The 6,730-nt window shown below is 44.4% G+C and overlaps 1 pseudogene; it reads left to right on the plus strand.

Annotated features, from left to right (window-relative positions):
- The first annotated feature begins 1,496 nt into the window (after positions 1-1,496).
- LOC102380579 overlaps positions 1,497-6,730 on the plus strand; it is a 54,964-nt pseudogene continuing 49,730 nt past the window's right edge.

Consider the following 6,730-nt stretch of genomic DNA (forward strand, 5'->3'; position numbering starts at 1 on the left):
AGAACTAAATAAATATGTAAAGAAAAGTGACTGTGTTCTTCTTACAAGGGAGAAAATATTGAGTATTTTGTGCTTCAATTTATTTACCAGGAGACACAGAACTGAGTCATGATAATTGTATCCATCGTCCATGTCAAAGAAAGCAGAACTGAAATTCACCTCAAAGAAAATAATTTAATAAAGGTGCATGTAAATCAGTCCTTTTATGCAAAAGACAAAATAGTTAAGCCTTTCCGTTCATTAAACTAAACAGGTGGCCATCTGAAGAATAGAAGGTTTATTTCTGTGTCATTTTTGTCTCGGGATGACTGTTCAGCACTTCCTCTCTCAAGTTTAAAACATTAGGTCAGCATGATAATTAAACAGGGTCCAGGACTTACCATTTTAATTTGAAAAAATGTGTAAATGCAAAGTGTCCAAATTTAATGGTAAGTACTAATCATGCTGTGGTTATGACTACTCAGAGCCGTCAAGCTGTGACTATAATTTCTCTGAATGACACACTTAATTGAAAAAGTGAGATTTTATAGGTGTATATCCAAGGCCAGACTTTTTTTCTAGAGTCAGTACTGGCACAAACCTTAACGTTAGCTTTTTAGTCAGATAATGAGACAAGTTTTGGGGGCCTTCCTTTTTTTAAATTTTTATTCACAGGTGTTTTCTTCAGAAGTTATGATTTGTGTTTTGTTTCCATGGCACCGATCCTGATGTGAACTTTGGCATTGGGATTCATTTTAAAGATTCTGACACCTCAGAAATGAATGTGATGTTTCCATTAATTAAATCATTTTTGTTGCTAATTGGGAATGAGGAAAGTGCACTAGGTAGATATATATTAAAATGTGAAATGGTGGTGATCAGACAAAATAGCTATAAGAGATTGTCAAAGGAAGTTAGAAGCTTCCATGTAAAAAAGGAGTGTGTCTAGACTTAATAGGTAAATAGATAAAGGCTCGTATTTGGATATCTTTCTGCCTCAGCACACACAAAGGCCCATAAGGATTTAGGAAATGACTAGTAACTAAGGTGTTTTGGAAGGGAGGTTTATTTCTGCTTTTGCAGGCATGGGCAAGACTGTAACCCCTGACCAATGTTTTATATATGATGCTAGAGAAAGGGAACAAAACATGCTAAGGACATGGATAAATCTCACAGGAAAGTGGATATAAATAAACTTCTAAAGGGAACTATGTAACTCATTCCCAGGTATTATGGAGCCAAGGGCATACAGGGATTTGGGAAAGGATTAGACATTTTTTCCCTATAAATGAGAGGCCAGAGGGGTGAGCACCATCCACAAGGAAGAAATATCATCTGTGGGCTTCAAGTACATTCCACTGAAGCACTTAGGTTTGTTCTCTGTCACAGACAACTGGTCTAGCTTCGTACACCATTCCTATATTCCTAAATATCATGTAATATAGTCATGTTGTTTTATTTTTCCCCCTTCTTGTGATGTCCTCTCAGATGAACAGCTCCATCTTGAACATGTCCAAATGAGAGATAAACATGTCTCCAGTCTCCAGAGGGGAAATGAAGAAAAGGAAAAAGACAGAAACACTGAGAGCTTGGTGACTAATTTTTCAAATATCTATGCATTGGGTAAGGATGATTTATATATAAATTTTTAAAAAGTCCTGTTTGCTGGTTCTTTTGAAAAGACCCCCACAGTTTTCAAATTCTGCCATTGAGATGCTGTGATCATTCAGCTCAGGACCTTAATTTTTACAACCAGCAGGGAAAGATGAAGAATGATGACAAAGAGGCTACTCTACTCTCAATTGCTCCCTCTTTACTCATCATTCTTCATAGTTTTGCATGGCCTGCTTTCATTACTAGCAAAATTGTCTATTCTCTAAAACCTTACTAGTAACAGACCCTGCTATTGCCAGCAGACAATAAGATCTTTTCCTTAGTTTTGTTTCTCCCTCAGGTTGATAGAGTCAGACTAGAAAATTATATTCTTTAAGTTGTAAAGGTTCCTGAGGCTTCTGTCTGCCATGCCTGGAATGTGGGAGAAGATTGTAGATAAGTCATTAAACTCTTTTCCCATTCCTAAGAAATACCTTCCTTCTTTCCTTTGAGTCACTGGTCATATCTACATGAGACACTGACTGTACAGCAGCCTGAAACTACTGTGCTGTACTGCCGTATGGCAGAAAGCATAATGCGATGCTACTGTGTAGTAGTCTCAGGCTACTGTGCAGTCAGAGTCACAAAAAAGCCATTCATTGGAGTGACATCAGGTTACTGTGCAGTCATTTAGTACTTGTTTACACTGATTTATACAATTTAGTAATTCTTTATACAAGTATTAAATGACTGTGCAGTAACAACTGTGCATTCAGCATCTCTTGTAGATGTGTAAACATGATAGTGGGATCAAGGGATGATTTCACCAAGCCAGACAGAAGGCAGGACAGGGCAGCACCTTATAGACTAAATCATTCAGGCTTGGGACAGAAGTTGCACATAAACTGGTTTAAGTGATTAGAAACTGGTTTAAACCTGTAATAGAACAGAAGTTCAGTGCATATAAACTAGTTTCAAAGTGGCTGAAACTGGTTTAAGATAAACCTGGTTGAATGTAGAATCAGACTTAACTGATTTAGGTCAAACCAGTTTATGAAATTTCTGTCCCAGACCCCTTCTTGGTTCAACTTAAATCAGAGGCCCCCAGCATACTTTGCAGCCCTGAGGTGGGCTATGCTGTTTGCTCCAGAGAGCAGGGGTGGCCTCATCCCTATGCTCCCTAGCTGGAGTAATGAGGGCTGACTCACTGGCTGGCTCCCCCAGACAAACTGTGGCTGGGGCCTATGAATGGGGTTAATCTCCTCTTTCCTTGAGTACAGAGCTGTCCTGCCTCACTTACTGCTGGCTGTGGACTACAAATCCCAGAGGCACCCGGAAGCAGGAAGAGGAAGTGATGAGCATCCCTGCAGAACCCTGTTGCTGTGATTGTGGACTGCAAATCCCAGAGACCTTGGGGGTGGCAGGAAGAGGAAGCGAACACATAGCCAAGCTGGAGCTGTGTTCATAGTTGTTCAGTTTATAGTTCTTCAGAGAGAGAATTATTTTTGTTCAAACTTTTATGAATTCAGTGCTGCTGTCTCCTGCCTCCCTAGTGGATGGGGCTTGGTCATGCCCTATCCACTCCAGCAGGGAGGAAGGGAAGTCTTGAAGGGCTTCTCTCTTCCCTTCCCTTTGGCAGTGGCTGACAGGCATGCTCTAGAGCCCCCCAGCTTCTGGCTTGAGCCACTGCAGTCATGTGGCTGCATTTCCAGAATCAAAAGTGAATGTCTGTTCATTTGCTTACTGGTTCAATCTTTGCATCTTAGACTAACCTGCAAAGACTGAATCAATTCAGCTGTGGGCTTTTTGACTGTCTGTACTTAGCCCCAGAGAGTGTCATGAGCTTTCATAGGCTACAGCTTGCTTTGTCAGATGATATGAACAGAAGAGAAGGAAGTAGGTTGTAGCCTATAAAAACTCATGCCTTCCTGAATGACTTAGTCTATAACAGTGACTCTCAATCAGGTTGCCACGGCACTCTGCAATACCTTGACATCCTTTCAAGGGAACCACGGGATGCCATGCAATGTTAGGCATGCAAGCATGATTCACAAGATAAGCCTGGAAATTTCAGATAGGAATTCATAGTGTAAAAAATATGCTGATCTGTTGTGGTATTTCTGAGTTCTTTGCAACAGAAGAATTGCTCTATTATTTTTCTGTAGTCAAAACATCCATGAAAAGCATATGCTAGCATTTTCCAAGGGGTGCTTTGAATCTAAAAAAATGTTGAGAACCATGGGTCTATAAGGCCCTGCCCTACTTTTGGCCTAGCTTTAGGCTGAGGGTAAAGTAACATGTTGCACTTAGACCATACTGAATGTTAAGCATTGTAAAAGTTAGGATGTGCTCTGAGCAGTCACGTTATGGTTTAACACCATTTCTTACTTGCACAACTCTGACTTGCCATTAGAGGCCTGGCAAGCGGGCATATGACTAGGAGCCAGGACACCTAGGCTCTATCCCTGTTTGGGGGTAGGCATTGCTGCAAATTGCTTGTTTTATCTTCCTGGATCAGACTGAAATTACCTAACACAAGATAGGTTGTACAGCCCAGGGTTAACGCTTGCCTGAAGTGACATAGTTTTGATGCATTCAGAGGGCATGTAGCATGAATTAACAAACTTTAACATGTGGATGCACAAGTTTTAAATGCCTCATGACTAACTACTAGGGCTGTGCAAAGCTTTGGTCCCTGATTCGATTCAGAAGAGATTCAGCCCAATTTGGTGGCTGAATCTCCAAATCCAAATTGAATCAGAAGACCCTTTAATCTCTCTGAATCGAATTGGAGCGCTCTGAATCGATTCAGACAGATTTGGAAAGGTTCGGCGATTTGGACATAGTCACAGCTTTAAATGTTTTTTCTACATACCTCAAGGTACTAGGTGGCTCATGAGTACTGCAGTGCGGGGGCACATGGAGTGTTCCACAGAAGCACGGGGGGCTCCCCAGTGCGCTCGGCAGCAGACTTGGAAGCGGACCAGAAGCACTTCTGGTCCACTTCTGGGTCCGCCAGAGAGTGCACTGCCCTCCCCCCCACCCCCCTCGGGCCCCACTGGCTCAGCGACTGGTGCCTCCTGGGTCTGGGGGAAGCACCCAGGGTCCCCCCGCAGCTGATCGGTGAGCCGGGGGGGGGGGATGGGGGGGGGGGGGGGGGGGGCCCCCACGCACTGCCCAGCAGACCTAGAAGTGGACCAGAAGTAATTGAACTACTTCAAGTTCCATGCATCCCAGCATCACAGCTTTCCCAGTTGCAGAAAAAACTTTTAAAGCTGTATCTATGGCCAAATCGCTGATTCTCTGAATCACCATTAAATCTTTAGATTTGGATTCACTGTCCCTGATTTGGGCCGAATCTGAATCTGAATTGAATAGGGCCCGCTTCACACACCCCTACTAACTACCTCTCTTTTAATCAAGGTAGTGAGACAGAGAGCATTATTGCCCCTTTCCAAACAGATGGAAGGATTACATATGATCTCTTCCCTTGCTTCCATGGGGAAGATTAATTGCACTGCTGCTAGTAAACTGGGAGTGAGCTGAGATCCACTATGTGGTGAGAGTTAAACTGACACTAGACACAGTCAATTTCCATTTCACCCTACCCTCATGAAGTCAACCCTTTCCTTCTAACCCATTTTACTGTGACTGGCATTGCAGCAACCCAGTAGACAGTTGAGAGACAATAGGGGAGGCCTTCTCATTCTTCCTGAGAAAGTAGGGCAATAGGCTAGTTACTTCAGGTGCCTGTATACAAATGCACAGAGCCTGGGAAACAAGCAGCAAGTATTGGAAGTCCTTGCACAGTCACAGAACTATGATGTGATTGGAATAATGGAGACTTGGCAGGATATCTCGCATGGCTGGAGCACTGTCATGGATAGGTACAAACTGTTCATGAAGGACAAGCAGGGGAGAAGAGGAGGAGGAGTTGCACTTTATGTAAAAGAGCCATATGATTGCTCAGAACTCCACTTTGAAACTGGAGATAGGCCTGTTTAGAGTCTGTGGGTTAAGGTCAGAGGGAAGAGCAACAAGGGTGATGTCATGGTGGGGGTCTGCCATGGAGCATCAGACCAGAAGGATGAGGTGGAAAAGGCTGTCTTCAAACAGCTAGGGGAAGTGTCCAGATCATAGGCCCTGGTTCTCTTGGGGGACTTCAGTCACTCTAATATCTGCTAGGAGAGCAATACAGCAGTGCGCAGGCAATCCTAAAAATTTTTGGAGAGTGCTAGGGACAACTTTCTGGTGCAAGTGTTGGAGAAGCCCCTGCTAAATGGGCAGAAACAATTGGTGATGGACAGGGGGGGACAAGGCTGAACTCCTCAATGAGTTCTTTGCCTCAGTGTTCCTAAGTGAGGGGCACGACAAGTCTCACACTGGGGTTGTAGAGAGGCAGCAGCAAGGCGCCAGACTTCCATGCGTAGACCCTGAGATGATGCAGAGTCACTTGAAAGAACTGGATGCCTTTAAGTCGGCAGGCCCGGATGAGCTCCATCTGAGGGTGCTGAAGGCACTGGCCGACATCGTTGCAGAGCCACTGGCGGGAATATTTGAACGCTCGTGGTGCACGGGCCAAGTCCCGGAGGACTGGAAAAGGGCCAATGTGGTCCCCATTTTCAAAAAGGGGAGGAAGGAGGACCCGGGCAACTATAGGCCAGTCAGTCTCACCTCTATCCTCGGCAAAATCTTTGAAAAAATTATCAAGGCTCACATTTGCGAGAGCCCGGCAGGACAAATTATGCTGAGGGGAAACCAGCGCGGGTTCGTACCAGGCAGATCATGCCTGACTAATCTGGTCTCTTTTTATGACCAGGTTATGAAACGCCTGGACACAGAAGGAGGGGTGGATGTCGTATACTTAGACTTCAGGAAGGCCTTCGATAGGGTATCCCACCCCATACTGGTGAACAAGTTAAGAGGCTGTGACTTGGATGACTACACAGTCCAGTGGGTGGCGAATTGGCTGGAGGGTCGCACTCAGAGAGTCATGGTGGATGGGTCGGTTTCGACCTGGAAGGGTGTGGGCAGTGGGGTCCCGCAGGGCTTGGTCCTGGGACCGATACTCTTTAATGTCTTCATCAGCGACTTGGATGAGGGAGTGAAATGTACTCTGTCCAAGTTTGCAGATGACACAAAGCTGTGGGGAGAAGTA

This window comes from Alligator sinensis, unplaced genomic scaffold (assembly GCF_000455745.1).
Source record: "Alligator sinensis unplaced genomic scaffold, ASM45574v1 scaffold514_1, whole genome shotgun sequence".
Lineage (NCBI taxonomy): Eukaryota > Metazoa > Chordata > Crocodylia > Alligatoridae > Alligator > Alligator sinensis.